Here is a 17,434-nt window from a genome sequence, read left to right as displayed (position 1 = left end):
CATCTGCAGCTGTGTCCTCCTCAGGGAGTTGTCCAACGAAATGTGATTTTAAACATCTGTCAGCTAAATCAGAGCTCCAAATTTAGCAGTTGGGAACATCATGCGGATTTGTGATACTCGCTGGAGAACGCTGGCTGCAGAAACCAAGTTCACAGGAGACAGCCGGGTGGTACTCTGGTTGGTAATTTCGTCTATGATACATTTAATTTGGCTGTACATTTTTGAAAGTTATGTAAAGGGAAAGAATGACCATTGTCTTGCAAAGGACTTCTAAACTGCTGTAAGATCAATAGGGAGGAGGGAAACCTCTACACTGGCGAGCTAACTATGTGCCTATCCAATCATTTGCCTGGTTTTATCTGAATTTCCTGAAATTCTAGTCTCCACCTTGGCTTTCTGTTCTAACTAAAACAACAATCCACTCTACCCATCCTAGAGGAGGAGAAGTTCTGCATAGCCATTTTTGTTGGCCACCTTTGGAGATATTGAATAGTATGCAATCACATGACTCCTTTGGACCTTTGGACTGATGTTTCAAGAGATGTGCTGCTGTTCAGAAAAACAGGCCAAGTCTTTGCTAGCCAAATACATGCCTGGTTGGCTATGAATTCTGAATATAAAAGGTAGGATGTAACCAGTTCTATCCACACCTGAGATCATGGTACCCTTAAAAGGAGAGATGGGGGAGAAATAGACGTGTAAAACTTATCATTAGATTGGTTTATCACAGTTCATAAAGAACTGTGAATTTGCCCTTCTTAGATTAGTACAAAATCAGCCTTTTACATCCATTTCTCCATTAAGCCTTCCTTGATTCCTCAGGCAGAATTAGTTACACCATCTTTTGAGCTGCCAAGATAGTCTGTGTGTGCTTCTGCTGTAGTACTCATGTGTGGTGGTGTCAGGGAGTGTTTTCAAATGCCACTGTGATCTCTAAGGAGGAAACCATAGTGTACAATTTGTGCTGTACATGCAGGGTTAGGATATGCTCAGATGGTGGTCAACTGATACTGTATTGATATGAATCAGTGCATGAGTAACAGCCATTAGCTTGAGCTGCTTAAGATTATATCATCTCCAGGTAAGGAAAGGTGATTCAGGCACATGGTTGATGACAAAAGGGAACCTTATAAATGTACCGTGGGTAATTCACACATGAATTGTGCAAACACACCTTTCGACAGAGAACTGACTCAACATATGTGTCTCTTGCTGTAGGAGAAAGGGCAGACCTGTCATAGATACCAAAGGTCAGGGGAAGATGGCCATGAACGGGGACATGGAGGATCGTAGCAGCTATATGGAGTTGTTTGAGCGGGCTGGGGAGGACGGGGCTTTTTCTCTCAGTGTCTTCTTACTGTCATTCGCGGTGTTTGACACTTACTCTTGGAAGGCATGATGATTCTTCCTTCTATTCACCCCAGTAACAGCCTTACCTTGGAGGCCATGGTAGGGTATAGTTAAAATCATGGACTGTAGCATCAGGTCAAGACTCAATTTTCAGACCACTAAGGTGAATTATCATGAGAAAATTAGTCAGCTCTGAGTTATCTTGTTAGGGGTGAAGGGAATAAATGCAAGTGTGACTAAAGTATATGACAGAAAGCAAATGTTCAATATAGTCAAAATTATCATTATCACCATAATTAGTGTGTACTCTTGTTTGCAAGTGATAAAAATGAAACAAAGGTGTCCTTAGTGAAAGTGTCTCACGCAAACCAAGCTCAGGAGTGTATCTGAGCCTTGGGGACATTCTGTCCCTTCTGCCCCTCCCTGCCCATCTGCTTTCTGTTCTCCCTCAGCTGCTTTTATTCTCAGGTTCACAAAGTCATTCCCAAAAAGTTACCTCCCTGCTCCCCCTACCTGCCATGTTGCAGGTCTGACTAACCAAAAAGGGACTATCATGCGTTCTTTTCCTGTCTTCAATGTCACGTTTCTAGAGGAAAGATTCAGACTCACCTTAAATTAGTGCAACTTCTGTCCTGGTGGTGGTTAGGCATGCATAGACACAGGAGTCCTGTGACACTGCAGCCCCCAGGAGACACCAGATGTAGAGGGCAGTTGGATGTATTGAGGAGACATTATCACAAGATGGGCAGATACTGCAAAAGTTACCTTCAAACTACTATGATCATAAAAATGAGATATTTAAAAATGTGCACCAATGTCAAAAACTCCTTAGTGAAAAAAATACATATATATCATGATCATCAGCAATACTCACCTATAAAGACAAAGATTTATAGGGAACACAAAGAATTTGTTTCATGCTATAGGGATTTTAATGCCCTTGGGTTTAATAACAAAATTTTTTTGAATGTGGAAAGCTCCTACAAGGATTAATAACCCTTGAGCCTTTGCCACCTAACACCTTAGCAAGGATTAATTGACTACTGGCTGAAAGCCAGGACCTGGGAAACAGATCTAGACCAGGAGTGGGAGGGGGGTGGAAGGTGGGAAGTGCTAAGGGCACCGGAGGCCAAGCTCCTTGCTCTTCTCAACGTGTGGACTACGCTGAGGCCCTTGCTTCCTGGAAACGCAGAAATCTGGCTCCGAATTCTAAAGCCTCCATCGTATTTTTATAGAACATCAGTAAATTCCAGGCCGGAGACAGGGCAGCTACTAGAAAACTCCTTTGGTAATAAAAAGGCACTGGGAACATTGTGAAAAGACACCATGTGTTTTCAGGGCAAGACTGGTGCCAATTTCTAAAGGCCCTACAGACATCTTATAGAAACGTTTCTATAGAAACGAATCATCTCACGCCCACTCCAGCAGTCTCTGAGCCCATCTGGCACTGGGTCCCCAGTTCCCACCCCTGGGCCCAGGGAGGATAACCCGGGAAAAGTCTTTCCATTTTGTCTTTGGAATCCGGCTTCTTCCAGTCTGAATGTCAATGTGCTGCTCCTTCTAATGTTTCCCTTGGGGGTTGGGTAGGACAGATGGTCACTGTCATGTTAAAGCCAAAGACTTATGAAGCAACTTTGTGAGCATTGTGAGAGCTTAACTCCTACCCCAGAGACAGGACCCCTGGGATTCCAGCCTGGACAGGGACCGACTCTCTGAAATGCAGTGGGTAAATCACATCTACAGCTCTGCCTTCAGAGTAGACACAGTGTTTCTGAATTACTCAAGTTGGCTGCCCTACGACATTGCCCAAATGTTCCCTTGAACACTTCTTTTATCTTCAGAAAGCTATATATGGCCAAAGCTACAGAAAAAAGTCTCTTCAGCCTAAGAGTTTGAGTGAGTCTTCAAGGCCAAGGCATTAAATGATCCTGAGTTTTGCTGCTGGCACCCATTCCTTTTGGCTGCCGTGACTAATGCCTGCAGCAAAGCCCTTAGTATCACCAGATTGTGCAGGTCAGCAGCACTTATCCATACTTAAGCTTCTGTGTCCTGCTGAGGGTAGCTACAAAATTATCTACGTAATACATTTATAAAGTGGCCATACTTTCATTAAAGTAGTCAATTTTAAAAGTACCACAAACCCTGGCCTTAAACAAGTTGTATTATCTTATAGTTGGAGAGGTAAAAAATTTGAAATCAGTCTCATTAGGCTAACATAAAGGTGTCACTAGAGGATCCAGGTAAGAATCTGCTGAATTGCTTTTTCTGATTTCCAGAGGCTGCCTGCATTCCTTACCTGGTGGCCTCTTCCATCTGCCAAGCCAGCTATGACAAACTAGGTTTCCAGTTGTATCATTCAAAAACTGATTTTTCTGTCTCTTCTTTCAACATTGAAAGGAACCCAATGATTATCCTGGCCCACATAGGTAGTTAGACAATTTTAAGATCAGCTGACTAGCAATCTTAATTCCACATGCAACTCTAATGCCTCCTTACCAAGTAGTGTAGCATGTTCTGAAATTCTGCAGATTAGTATATGGACATCTTTAGGGAAGGTGAAACCTACCACAGACACTTATTATGCATCAATTTTAGCATGCTTCACAAAATCTTCACCACGACCCTATAAAGCAGATGTCTTTATTGTCCCAATTTTACACATAAGGACTCAGAGACCACACAGTAAATGACAGACCAGGAACTCACTACCAGGCCTTTCTAGCTCTGCTAGCCAATTCTACAAACTCACCATGTTCTTCTCCACCCTAAGGCCTTTATATATGCTGTTCCCTGTGTTCAGCATGCACTTCCCCCTTCATCTCACTACTTTTTTGCCATTGTCAAATTCTTTTCTGTCACTTCCTTGGGGAAGCCTTCTCTGATACCTCAGAGGAGGCTACATATCTCTGTTGCATGAATGATAATTAAGCTCGATCATTTGGGTGCATTTCTGTCTTTTGCAGAATAAAACCTCCTGTGCTTATAAAATCCCCCACAAAATAAAACCCAGCCATACCCTGGACAACCTCAGCTCTTGCTTTCTGCTTTCTCCCCAGTTCTGGCCATACTTAATTTCTTTCATCATCTTGAACTCACTACATACCCCCCCACCTTGGACCTTTGCACACATCTTTCCTTGAACATGGTTTTCCCACTGCTTTGCTTTGTTAATCCCTCATTCTGCAGGCTCTGGCTTATGTAGGCACTGAAGAGTAAGGCAGGCCCAGCATGATACCTTCTCATGCATCACCTATCTCCTTCATACTGCTTATCATACTGCCGTGATTATAATTACATATTTTTGTATGTTTAATATCACCTTTGTCACTGTACCAAAATTTCAGGGCTTTATACTACGTCTTGTTGCATTTGAGAGGATACTTGTTAAATTATAGTGTTTGGCCTTGCTCTCGATGAGGCTTTGGGGACATGAAAAACTAGCAAATAGATTCTATTTAGAGATACTGGAAAATTGGGTGGTGTTATTACCTTTAATGTTCATCACTCCTCTCTCCTCTTCTCTCTTTCAGTCTCTACAATCCACTCTTAGTGAGTGAGGTCGGTGAAAATCAGAGATAACAAACCACATAATGCATAGTATAAAAAGGACAAGTAAGTCTACACTTCAGTAACCAGCTCTTGTTTCTTATTGCAGAAGGCTGGCACTGATGAATCTAGACTGAAAAACAAACAAAAAAAATTGGGAAGAGTAGTGTAGACTAGTGAGTTATAATCTTCAATGCATATCGGAGTCACTTGGCAAGCTTTATCTGTGCTTCATCTGCAGAGATTCCCAGTCGGTAGCTTTGAAGTGAGATCAGGGAATTTGAATTTCTAGCAAGCTCTTGCTAGGTGGTTGGATGCTAATATTACTGCTGTTTGGATCATACTTTGAGTAGCAGTGATGAGTAGTTCTTAATTATGGTTGTTATTGTCTGGAGTTCAGAGTTGTTGAAATAGGATTGATCCTAGAACTCTATACTTTTACCAGTTCCCACTAAAGTTTAAAACTCCCCTAGAGGATTTTAAAAACTACTAATGCCAATGTATCATCCCTAGAGATCTGGATTTGATTCATCTGTTGTGCAGCCTGGGCAGAAGGTGTAAAGCCCCTCAATGATTCGAATGCACAGGAAAGCTTTAGGACCATTCACTGCCTTAGAGCAGTGATTTTCAAATTTTAATGGTGTCAGCATCACCTGGAGGGCTTTTGAAGCCACAGATGGCTGTGCTGTAGTATCAGTGCCCGGTTTAGTTGATCCAGGTTGGAGCCCTAGAATCTGCATTCCTAACAAGTACCCAGGAATTGTTGATACATACCATTGATCCTATAAAAGCTACCCATTTAGGTGAGGAGAAGAAGGTACTTTGTCCCAGTGTTTCTGAGATTTGAATGTTCATATAAATCATTGAAGAACTAGTTACAATACATGTTCTGTGTGAGGCAGGGAGGGAGGCGGAAGATGTTGCAAGAATCCTATATATCTAGCAAACTCTTAGCCAGTGCCATTGTTGCTGGTCTTCAGTCTATTCTCATACATTGAAAAGCATGACCTGAACTATTTGGGGCTTGTCCTGGGAGAGGGTGAGCTCCAAGCCAAGGCAACATTTCTACTGTTGCTTACTTGGGTCATGCAATAGGATTTGTATACATAACTCAAGATATTTATTCATTATTTATTGACTGTTTCTCTGCATAGCATTGTTCTTGCTGCATATGTTTAACACAGTGACTTAGAAGATAAAGAGACTGATAGATAATACAATTTAGGGGTTCCTATGTCCCTAACCAAAAACTATCTTCAACTCACCATGATTTGCAACAAATCAATATAGATGACAGTTATTTAGGTCAACTGCTTACTATGTTTTCTAATTACCGTACAATGAAAAATAGTCAAAACAGGTCAGATTAGCTTGTGTGAGCTTCATTTGATTACAACAGTAACCTTCTGTATGCTAACCTTCATGACTAGTTACATACGTAAAATGCTTGTATGCTCACAACTTGAAGACATCAGAGGAAACACTAGGTGTTAGAGAAGTGGTAAATTAGCCAATGTGCTGATTTCTTGCAGTCGGGAGTGGTTAAAGCTATAATTGCTGTTTCAGAAGAGCTATATCCTTGTCTACTCTCCTGCTTCCAATATCCTAGCCATGAGAGAGAGTGGGAAGAAAGGGGAAGGAACAGGAAGAGAGGAAGAAAAAAATGACTTATATAAACATGATAAATCTGTTTTATTATCCACATTACACACTGGATGTGTTAAAAACAAAACAAAATCCCTGAATTCAGAGCAATTGCTGCAAATCATGCATCCCTGATTATACGGCAGTATTCCTGGTGGGAAAGTAGGAGTAGTGAAGAATGGATTTGAGCATATCCTACATGCTCATTTATGGAGCCGCACATCATCAAACAGCACAGGTTCTAAGCTGGCGTACTGGAGGGCTTTGAAGAGAAATAATGAGCTGAGAGGTTCATGACATGCTATTAAAAAGTTTGTGATTGGATTTGGAGAATCAGATGGGTCTCCAGGGGAAGGAGATCATTTTGGCACCATTGCACTTGAATATTTTTGAGCCCCAGAGCAGATATTTATAAGTAGAGTTGTTTTTGTGTTAAATCCAGGTTCTGGCTGATGTGTCTCAAGGAAGCCACTTTGCAAGGCAGACCTAAGGTCCTGGAATATCCATGACATCACCTTTCTCTGCTGATCTGCCTGCCGCTGTGTGGAGGGAGGCACACTATTAGCTCTGTGATGTTTTAGCTTAATTCTCACACATGTGGGCTGCAACTCCAGCCAAAACAAACTCAGCAGGAGATTTCATAGCCACTGAATTGCTCAAGGTGCTCCAGGCTCCATGACATGGGGAGATCAGGTTGGGATGCAAGCATTACGAACAAAAAGATAAACAGAAAGAAAAGGCACAGAGTGGTAGGATTTGGGGCTTGCTTGCTGTGCAAAGCTTTCAGTTTTCCAATTGGTAATTTGATTCTCTGGTTTGCCTTGGAGATTTGCATTGTTTTTCTGGCATATGTGATGGAATAAAGCACCCTGTTCCATTCCGGGTAGTGAACCATGGAGACCTTCTCATTAAATTACAAAGGAAAATTTTAGGATATGAGATCATGAAAAAAGAATAGAATTTGAAAAAGGAAAAAAAAAGTACACACATTAACACATAAGTAGGCCAGCACAGGAAGGATTTGTGGTGAAGCCATTTTTCCCATTGCAGATAACTCTTTAATCCTTTGGATGCCAGAGTCCTTCTGCACACACACACACACACACACACACACACACACACACATACACATGCATGCACTCTATGGAAAGAAGGTTCTACAGCTGCCATAAAATCAGGCTGCATGATAGTTTGAATCAGAAAGGTCTAGTGACATTCATTTAGTGCTATAATCCTGACCTCTCAGTATATGATATTGAAGCTCTTCATTTGAGATCATTCTGTCTAGCTCTTTTCTCCCTATCACCCCCATAGCATAACTGTCACCCCTAGGCATTCAGAACTGAAAGAACAGCAAGGCTGAGTAATCACACCATGAGACTATTTATGATTATTAGGGGGGAAAAGAGGTGGGGATTAAAGAGCTGTGCTAATTAAAAGCAACAACTCTTGCTGCTTTTCTTAAATACTTCACAAAAGTCACATGGATGATGGTACGTTTCTGAGCCTATCCGAGCCAAACTCGGAGATGGAAAAGTATTTGTTTTGTATGGGCAAAGCTGTTTGTTCTTTTTTCTTCTTTTTCTCTTCACTGTGGGAAAATGAACTTATTTTCAGTCACCCCTGACATCTGACCACTCAGCTGATCACGAGGACACTGTGGTAAGCCACAACTCAACTTGAAATTATCTCTTAGACACAGTTCCTGTACTTTGGATGGCACCATCTCTAGCTCTCAGCTTGGCTTTCCTCTACGGAGCTTCCATTTTCCCTTTCCTTCTCTACTCTGAGTAAGTGGTCTTACACTTATCTTCCAATTGGGCTTGCCCTCAAAACAAACTAAGCACAAAAATGACACCACTTTTCCCAGCCAAGCCTCAAAAGTGTCCCATTTATGTACGATATCCTCCTTCTAAAAAGAAAGGAAAAAGAAAACGGGATGAAATCTTTAAAATCCTGCAAAGGAGGTGGGGGAGTCAACTCTCTTGATTAATCTCAAGATGATTCAGCAGGGTTTATACATATTCCTTCTGTTTGAATCATTTTGTTTTTTTGTAGCTGTTTTACACCTCCAGGATCCTGCCATCTGCCCACTCTAAAGAAATACAGTAACGCATTCCAAATACAATAGCTGGGAGGAAAAAATTGTGATCAAACTCAAGAGATAGGCTTTTTCTTCACCCTTCTGGTTACTACTGCTCTTCCTGGAGAAAAGAGAATGTGGTGTGGCCCAGAGGTTGTTACTGTGGTGGGCTCACCTCGCAGTAAACCATTCATCTTCTTCCCTGTCATGCCACCAGGCTGATGAGAGAGAACTCGGTGTACAGATCTGTCTGCCCTCTTGGCTGAGGAAGGAGGAAGAGGGTTGTAGGCAGAGCCCTGGGCAGTTATGTCCTACTCAGATCTGCTGCGTGTCACTGGAATATAGGTCAGCATTTGCTGGACAACTCACAACAGCCTGGAAACATGTGGACCCCAGGCCAGGCTCAATTCCTTCTGCCCACCCCATACTCTCTTCCTGCCCAGTACAACTTAACAAACCCAAAAAACATTGAGAGAGGCCTGCAGGACAGACAAAAGCAGTCTTTCCATTTTGCACACAAATGTAGGGAAAATCTAAAATTTAGCAAAGGCTTCATCAGTCCTGGGACTGGTCCAAGGTGTGCGCTGAAGTTCAGCTGGCCTGACCAAAGGCAACTGCTACCTATTTGCCCTTTTCTCCAGGGACTGCTCCTCAACTCCTGATTTCGATAGTGAGGTGGACAGGTAATGTTTATGTAGTCACTGAGGGTTATTGACATAACAAAATGTTTTTCAATTACCAGGTGGTTCAGGTGGAAGCAGTGAGCATGGAAAGTTTTCTTTATGACAGCAAAATAAAGAGACAGTTAAAGAGCTGCTGCCTTGGAGAGAGATTATCACTTTAAAGGGACATTGGCAAATGCTTCAGGCTGAACACTTAGGTTTGGTTATTTCCCTTTCCCTCACAGTTCATACAGAGATAAAGTATTACATGAGTTGGATTTTTTCTTATAAATTAAAACACTTATGTTCTGATTTCATGGCCGAAATAGTACTGAGAAGAGAGAAAGTACTAGTCCAAGGCCTTGCCTTTGCAGAAATGCAAAAAAAAAAAAATTGTTCTATTGATTGTCCAAGGGCATTGAACTATGTATCCTCAAAATAGAGCTAAAGACTTCCAAGTTCCACTATTTAATTGTCTTCTGACTAAAACAATGAGAGAAAGTAAATGAGCAAAGGGTATTGTTTCAGGCCTAAAAGTTCAGAAAAGAAGCAGAATTTCAAGGAGAACTTGATTGTCTTTACTTAGGATGAATGCCTCAGCAATAATCTTATAAACATGACTTTATCATTTGCAAAAGCAGGCATATTTGTGATTTTCCCATCATATAAGTTAAAGTTAGTGAGTATCTATTACGTCCCTGGCACTGTGCAAAGCATTTTTGTATACACTGTATGATTTAGCCCTCCTAAGAACCTTACAGGGTATTATTACCACTATTTTACTTATGAGACCTATAATGTTTTGTTTGAGCTTGTATAAGTTAGAACTGGAATTCAAACTCAGCTTCTCTGACTCCCTTCTAAGTTTCACAACCATTCAGTTGCCTTTTCTAAGTAGCATCTTATTTTATATATTCATACAATTATAAAGTATAAGTTCCCAGATCTGAAAAGCTGTAAGCTAAAACAAAAGGTTCTTTAAAATACCCGCTTACAATGTTTTGCCCACACTTGAAGGTTATAAAATGTACCTAAATTGATCATAAAATATTATCCACCATCTGATGAAATAGTGCATGTGTTTATGAGTAAACTCTCTATAAGAAAGACATATGACTGGATTAAAATGCAGCCTAGTACTTAAAATGCATTAGAATGTTTAGACAAAATTATTTGGGCTTTAAAAGGAGAGAAGATTGGCTTCAAAATTCAGAAAGTTAGAGATATTAACAAATAGATGATTCAATGCTACATACACATTGACATTTGACAAGGCTGGAAGACAGAAGTTACTTAAGTCAGCACCTCAGTTGGAGGGGTTGGATGACAACATTTCTTCAAACAGGAAAAGGTCATAGTGTTATCTTGTCTCTCTTTTTTAACCTTTTCTGTATGAAAAAGAAATGATTGGAGGTTAAGAGAAATAAGGTAAAAGATTTAGGACGATAGAGTTGAAAAAGATATGCACTGTTCCACAAGGACACGATGGTCTAAGGGGAGAGAGAGGCAGACATGGACCCAAACCAAGATGAGCAATGAAAGAACAGGAATGTTTGAGGCCCAAAACAGGGCAGAGAAGGAAGTGATTACCCAGAGAGACAGCAAGAAGGAAAGGCCAGAAAAACTCTCACAAAGGAGGAAAACGTGAGCTGAGTTTAAAAACTGACCGAATGACTAAAGGAAGAAATAAAGAAGTCCATACAAAAGCACAGAGCCTAAAATGGGCTGACAGTTTGGAGTTTACAGGGGATCTGATACTTTTGGAGGACAGAGCAGGAAGGAACACATGTAGGAAAATGAACTAGTGAAGTTGGAAAGAGTTAGAGCTCAGGTGCGGTGTGCAGCCACTGACCTGTTTTAAAAGTAGTTTTGAGTTTCCAAACAGTTACTCCTGTGGTGCTGTCAATCATGAGTGGTTGGTAATCTGACCAACAAAGTGAAAACTGACTACTTCAAAAAAGTCATTAAATAGACAAACTCCTGGCATGATTGAGGTTCTTAAGAGGCAGAAATAAACAGAACATATATAAAAAGTGACATTGAAACGGAAAAGGTAAATATTTTAAAATTACAGGAGAGTCACATGAACCATAGTAGACCAATATATTTGAAATTTTCAACACATTGTACAACTTTTAGAAAGCATAAATATGGAAAATAGCTGGAGAAAAGAATTGACATTGAAAAGTATGCTACAAAGTAATACTAGCTCCAGAAGGTTTTGCAGACAATTTTTTTTCCAAAAGAAAGAAATAATAACCCTTAATATCACAGGGAATAGAAAAGTGTTTTACAAGTATTTACAAAACCATTATAATCCTGATGCCAGAGTCAGGTAAGGACAGAGTGAGAATCAATCTTACATATGGAGAGAGATGCAAAATACTAAATATTAGCAAGCATTCCAAAGTTACTGTGTATATAAATATCATAAAATAAACCTAACATCCAAGAATTGTTCAACATTTAAAAATCAGTTATGTAAGTTATCACACTGACATATTACATAGATTAGAAAACATCAGTGATTTTCTGCATCTATTCATGCTTAAAAAATAAGAAATTTTCTACCTAGTTCGAATCACTGCTCAATGGCTTCTTTTGTTTCCAGTAAAAAATAATCTAGGCTTTGAGCGACAAAACAAACAAATATCTTAGAGGAGGAATGAGAGTGGAAGCAAAGAGAATAATGAGGAGAAGAGCACTGTGGCAAACCCAGGGATAAGATGAAAGGGGTAAAAAACTCGGGTGAGGGGAGCCCCGATGACAGAGACAAAGGAGAGGGTAGATTTCAACGACAGTGAAGAGGGCAGGTGGATGGAGACCGGAGACTGAGGCAGTGTGGGGAGAGGGTTGTAATGAAGGAAAAGGAGTCTATTGTGGTTCTCAACTTCTGGACTCTGTAGCTGGGTGGGTGGCAATTCAATTAACCAGGATAGAAAAAAAACAACACACAGTTTAAAGATTTATTTGAAAGTAGCTAGGGTCTCTTGTATGAGGGGTAAAATAATGATTTTTAAAACTGAGTGCCAGTAGCCTGAAAAAAGAGCTTTTGCCATCTTCAGATTTCATACCCATCAGTTAAGAGACTGGATAAAGAAGATGTGGTTTTTCTATAAAATGGAGCGCTACTCAGCCATAAAGAATGAGAAAGTAGAGTCATTCATAGGAAAATGGATACATATTTAGGATATACTCCTAAGTAACAAATAAGTCACACATGTATAAATACCAAATAGTTTCTCTGGTGTGAAAAACTATATGGTACATAAGATCCTAATGGTATAAATGACGATGTGAAATAGGAAGAAAAGGGCTAAAGGTGTAGGGAAAGTGGGAAGGGTAGGGGAAAGCTAATAAAGGAAAAGAAAAAATATGATAAAATGAAAATAAAGTGTTTGTAAATAGGGAAGGGAGGAGGGGGTGAAGGGAGGGCAGGGACAAGGGGGAAAATGAGAACCAAGATCTGTCGTGTAAAGGTACAAGATCCCAATGATGAATGTAACTGCACTGTATACCTAAAATGTACCAATAAACTCAATGAGGAAAAAAAAAAGAAAGAAAGAAAGAGGGGAAATGAGGGCAGGGGAACATTATAGGCTTTGAAAGCACAAACTAGCACTGGCCTTGCAGTTACCACTTGATAAATGTTTACTGAACTAACCCAAAGCTACCAACAGTTTAGTCAGTGTTAAAGGAAATTATCTTGGAAGTACCATATAGAGAAAATATACACTTAAATAGTACCCAATAGTAGGCACTTTAGAGATTTTTTTTTTTTCTGGTACCAGGGATCAAACTCAGGACCTCTTGTTTTTGAGGCAGGCGTAGCACAACCAAGCTAAATTCCCAGCTCAGAGACAAAAATTTTTAAGACTTAAAAACAGAGGAAAGGGAGAAATGTTTCTCATATCAAATGTTTCTCTTTCACACATTCTGTTATGTATTAATAGCTATATTTTTGCATTGAATGACCAGCTTTACTCACAAAAGATTTAATTTTTATATAAAATAGAAAAGTAAAATATTTTGGTCCTTGATGATCCCTGTGTGCCCACAATATTGCATCCATACGCAGGCAGCTACAGAATTGTCTTTATCCAAATCATTGTTTTTAATCAGATCACCTTTTTATTAGGTATATGCGAAGTGTCAAGAAAGTCACAGGCTAAACATTTCTACCCAGTCTGCAAAAACAACGGACACAACTGTTGAGCATGGAAGGTCGCTTCCAAAGCTGTAACACCCAGTGAAGGAGCACCAGGCAGCTACCAGAACATTTTGTTAGTAACAAAACCATCTTTGCCCAAGATGGTTGAAAGTGATGATAATGTCATTTGGCTTTAAGGAGAATCATTCAGGCATGAATTGAGTAGAGAGTGCTGGAAAAGTATGTGATCCATCTCCAGTTCAGGGAACTGCTTCATAACTGCCTAGTGCTTGCATTTCAACCTTTTGGACATCAGATTTCAGATGGCATTTCCCTAATACCAAACTCAGATCAGAGGGAGAATGTAGTAGAACCCTTTGCCAGGAGCAATCTCCTGCTGATCCAATCCAAGTGGCAAGATCCACAGCAGGACAAAGGAACTTTTGAAAGGGACTTGAAAAGAGTTCAGTTACTCTGTGGTTAACGCATCAAAGGCGTCTTCCTGTAACACACAGGAGAGCAGGCCTCAACATGTGCTGGCCATTTGGAAAACAGATTCATACAGAGCAGATCAAACATTTCAGGAGAGCCCCTTGCCTTGAAAAGATGGAACCTTATGAAAATCATTAAGCTATCCATCGATATTTATTTGCTTACATTGTGCTTCAGCAAAGCAAGCAAGATGAGGATGAGAACCATTGACCCAGTTTCAGAGGCCCTAGTTCTCTTACACGCCTGATTTTAAAGAGCCCTTTAAGAGGACATCGTACCACACAGCCAGCATAGGAAGGATGCCTTGGCTCCCCTCAACTGTGCATTAGGTTAACAGCCATCTCAAGCTTCTCAGAAACCTAGAAATCCCCAGGCAGTTAAAGACATAAGAGCTTGGAAAACACTTGCAATCTCAGAGCTTTACGCAGAAACGATATTTCCAAACATCTTCCCTTCTCAGTCTTTTTGTGCCTTACTCCCATCCTCTTCAAGTAACTCCACAGCCTGCCCAACAGTCTGTCCTTCCTAATGAGCCCAAAGTCTCAATTCATGGCTCAGGTCCCATGGACTTGAAATGAACAAGAAGTCCATATTTTCACTTTGGGAGTTACCAGATTTTTGCACAGGAGTTCCTTGTAAATCAAACTAATTCCATCCTCAAATGGAAGGGAACTGTTTTTGCTTTGAAGTTCCATAGCCCCTCCGAATTCATCAGCCTCCTCAACTTCCCCTTCACTCAAATGCTAACTTCCTGTGATCAGAGAAGAGTTCAGCAGAGTGCCGTCATCCTCACACTCTGGGCTTCAAATGATGTTCTTGTCTCATCTGTGCTGTGGGCAGTGCCTCTACACAGCCTCTGAAGCTCAGAGCGAGGGAAGAGCCTGGCTCTAGGGAATTGAGCCCAATGTCTCCCAGAATGTTACAGAGGTTGCAAATCTGTCTTCAAATATTCAACACATATGTTCTGAAATTCATTAAGTTCTAACGTTGAAAAAAACAAAATTTAAAACTCCAGCATTGGTTCTTGTACAAAGCAGACACTCAAGGAATGCTTGTTGACTATTGAATTTGTTAGCTGATAAATATGAGAAATACAGCCTGGTTTGTATCACAAGACAGTAGAAGTTACAAGGAAGACATTTGTCCTCAGTTTGCCACTATATAAGTTTTAGAAAATGAATTATCCAGACCCTGCCTGTGTTCAGAGCACAACCTTCTTCACAAAGCCAAATTTTCCCCTTTATTACTTTGAGGAGAAAACTGTTACATGGCTTTGAATTGTCAATTAAGTTTTTGTTATCTCCACAACTACATGATCCTCAAAGAGAAGAATTCTGTCTTATTATTCATTTATGTGGGGGGGGCAGGGGAAATGTAACTCTTTCTTTATCCAACATGGAATCTTGCACAAAGAAATACTAAGTAATTGTTGACTGATTTATTCATTGGCAGATATTAATGCAATCTGCTTTGTACCCTACGACACCTAAGCTTGCAATGTGCAAAGAGCATCATTTTCTGGTACTTCCTTATAAGTCCTTACTCAGAAGAAAGGTTGTCTTAGAAAATCTTTTATGTGGCTTTGTGTTGGTTTTGGAAAACAGTACTTAACAAGGAATAATGTGTTGTAGTAAAATAAGATAGTAAGTATATACTATTACTACAAAAATTACAACACCACTGTGGCTTTTCCTGTTGCTTAACAGAGATATTGGTTAAATTCTAATAGACCTCATGACAATCATCTTTATAAGATGGAAACTTGGTTATGATAGCTCCTTTGTAGATGAAGTAATTCATCTTTTTAGAGTACAATAGTCCCCCTCCCTTATCCATAGTTTATCTTTCTGTCATTTTAATTACTTATGGTCAACATGGGTCAAAAAATATTAACATCTGTCTTAACAAGAGAGAGCGGGAGGGAGACTATATTCACATAACTTTTAGTACAGTATTTTGTTATAACTTTTCTATTTTATTACTAGTTATTCCTGCTAATCCTCTTCCTATATTTAATTTATAAACTAAACTTTATCATAGCTATGTAAATACAGGGTAAAAGTTATATAGAGAAATTGGTATTATCTGCAGTTCCAGTCGTCTACTGGGGAGTTTCTAAAGTACCTCCTGCAGACAAAGGGGTTTCCTACATAAGATCGAGCCTATGACATTTTTTTGTATTATAAGGATGGAAGGAAAGAATGAGTAGGAAAAAAGGAAAGGAAGAGAAAGTGAACAAGAGAAAAAGGAAGGGAAGGAAAGGGGAGGTAATAGAAGAGGAGAAAAGGGGAAAGTGAGGAAAAGAAAGAAAAGATGAAAAAAGAAACAAATTATCTACATGCATGATTCAACTACTTGCTAACTACAGACTTGAACACTTAACAAATTTGTCGACATGGATTTTTAAAGAAAAAAAAATGCCAGCTGCATTTGGGGGTGCACACCTGTAATCCCCACATTCTGGGAGAGTAAGACAGGCGGATCACAGTTCAGGAGCAGCCTGAGACTGTATCTCAAAGTAGGAAAGAAAAAGGAGTCTGGAGATGTAGCTTAGAGAAGGCCCTGGGCTCAATCCCCAGTGCCAATGAAGAAAAAGATACCAACCCAGAAAAGCAATTTGAAGACTTTTCCTTCATCAGACTTTGTTATAATCAATAATCATCTTGCCCAAATCCATTTCACTTCCAAGCTTATGAGAAACCCAGTCTTTCTAACTTTTAGAACTTCTAAGAAACTCTCGAGCTTAGTGGGGCCTGCAGTAGATATGTCCTTCAGGAAGGGAGCCTGGGGAGATGAGCCGTTGCAAATGCTTGTACTTCCTAATGTCAGAGAGTTGCTTCCAGCACAGCTCGCCTGACTCCTCACAGTGGTGCCTGAGGCCTTCATCTGGTCTGATCCCTCCATCCAGAGGGTCCCCGCTGCATTTGCTGGAACACAGTCGATGCTATATAAATGAGGAACTGTATCAGCCCTGTGAAATAACAGCACAGTGCCAGGTAGCCTTCAAGGAAACTGAAGGGTGAAGAGAAGAAATCATTCACCGGAGATGTTAGTAGAGCTGGTACCTGAACTGACACATCTGACGAACTCTGTGCCAAGCAGTCATTGCCCGGGTATCACCCTCCTCCTCCTGTCTACAGGAATTTTTCAAGGGCAGCCTTTCCTTTCTCTGGGAAGTTAAAAAAAAACTTTTTCAATCATTTGATAATTAGCTAAAAAGAAGCCCAACATCAAGGCCTACAAAATAATGTTTCCCTGTGACCTTTTTTCTAAATCAGGAAATGGTTACATAGGCCCCTATAAAGCTAGCACAAAACTCTACCTCCTCCTCCTCCTTTATATAGACTTCCCTGACTTAGAAAGTGCTTTCTGTGACAAGAAGTGTGCCAACAGCCTTCACAAGCTACCAGACCGCCGCCTCTTTCTTAAAGGAGAAAGGGCCTTTATTTTTCCTTTTTTTTAATGTAAAGAATATTTTATTGGTACATTTTAATTAGTGTGTGTGTG

General features: G+C 40.2%; 1 protein-coding gene and 1 long non-coding RNA gene across 2 annotated transcripts in view; one reads left to right on the top strand and one right to left on the bottom strand.

Moving 5' to 3' along the window:
• The window catches only part of Rnls (renalase, FAD dependent amine oxidase), a 312,949-nt gene extending 309,992 nt beyond the window's left edge, over nt 1–2,957 (top strand). The window contains exon 8 of the mRNA XM_010604996.3: nt 10–2,957. The gene's annotated coding sequence lies outside the window, so the exon portion shown is untranslated. The remainder of the gene's footprint in view (nt 1–9) is intronic.
• Nucleotides 1–17,434, bottom strand: part of LOC104848822 — a 50,162-nt gene that overhangs the window by 5,918 nt on the left and 26,810 nt on the right. The window lies entirely within an intron of this gene.

Source organism: Fukomys damarensis, unplaced genomic scaffold (genome assembly GCF_012274545.1).
Source record: "Fukomys damarensis isolate Sample0158 unplaced genomic scaffold, DMR_v1.0_HiC HiC_scaffold_20, whole genome shotgun sequence".
Classification (NCBI taxonomy): Eukaryota; Metazoa; Chordata; class Mammalia; order Rodentia; family Bathyergidae; genus Fukomys; species Fukomys damarensis.
Note: the sequence above shows the minus strand (reverse complement) of the source record. Positions and strands in the feature narration are given on the sequence as shown.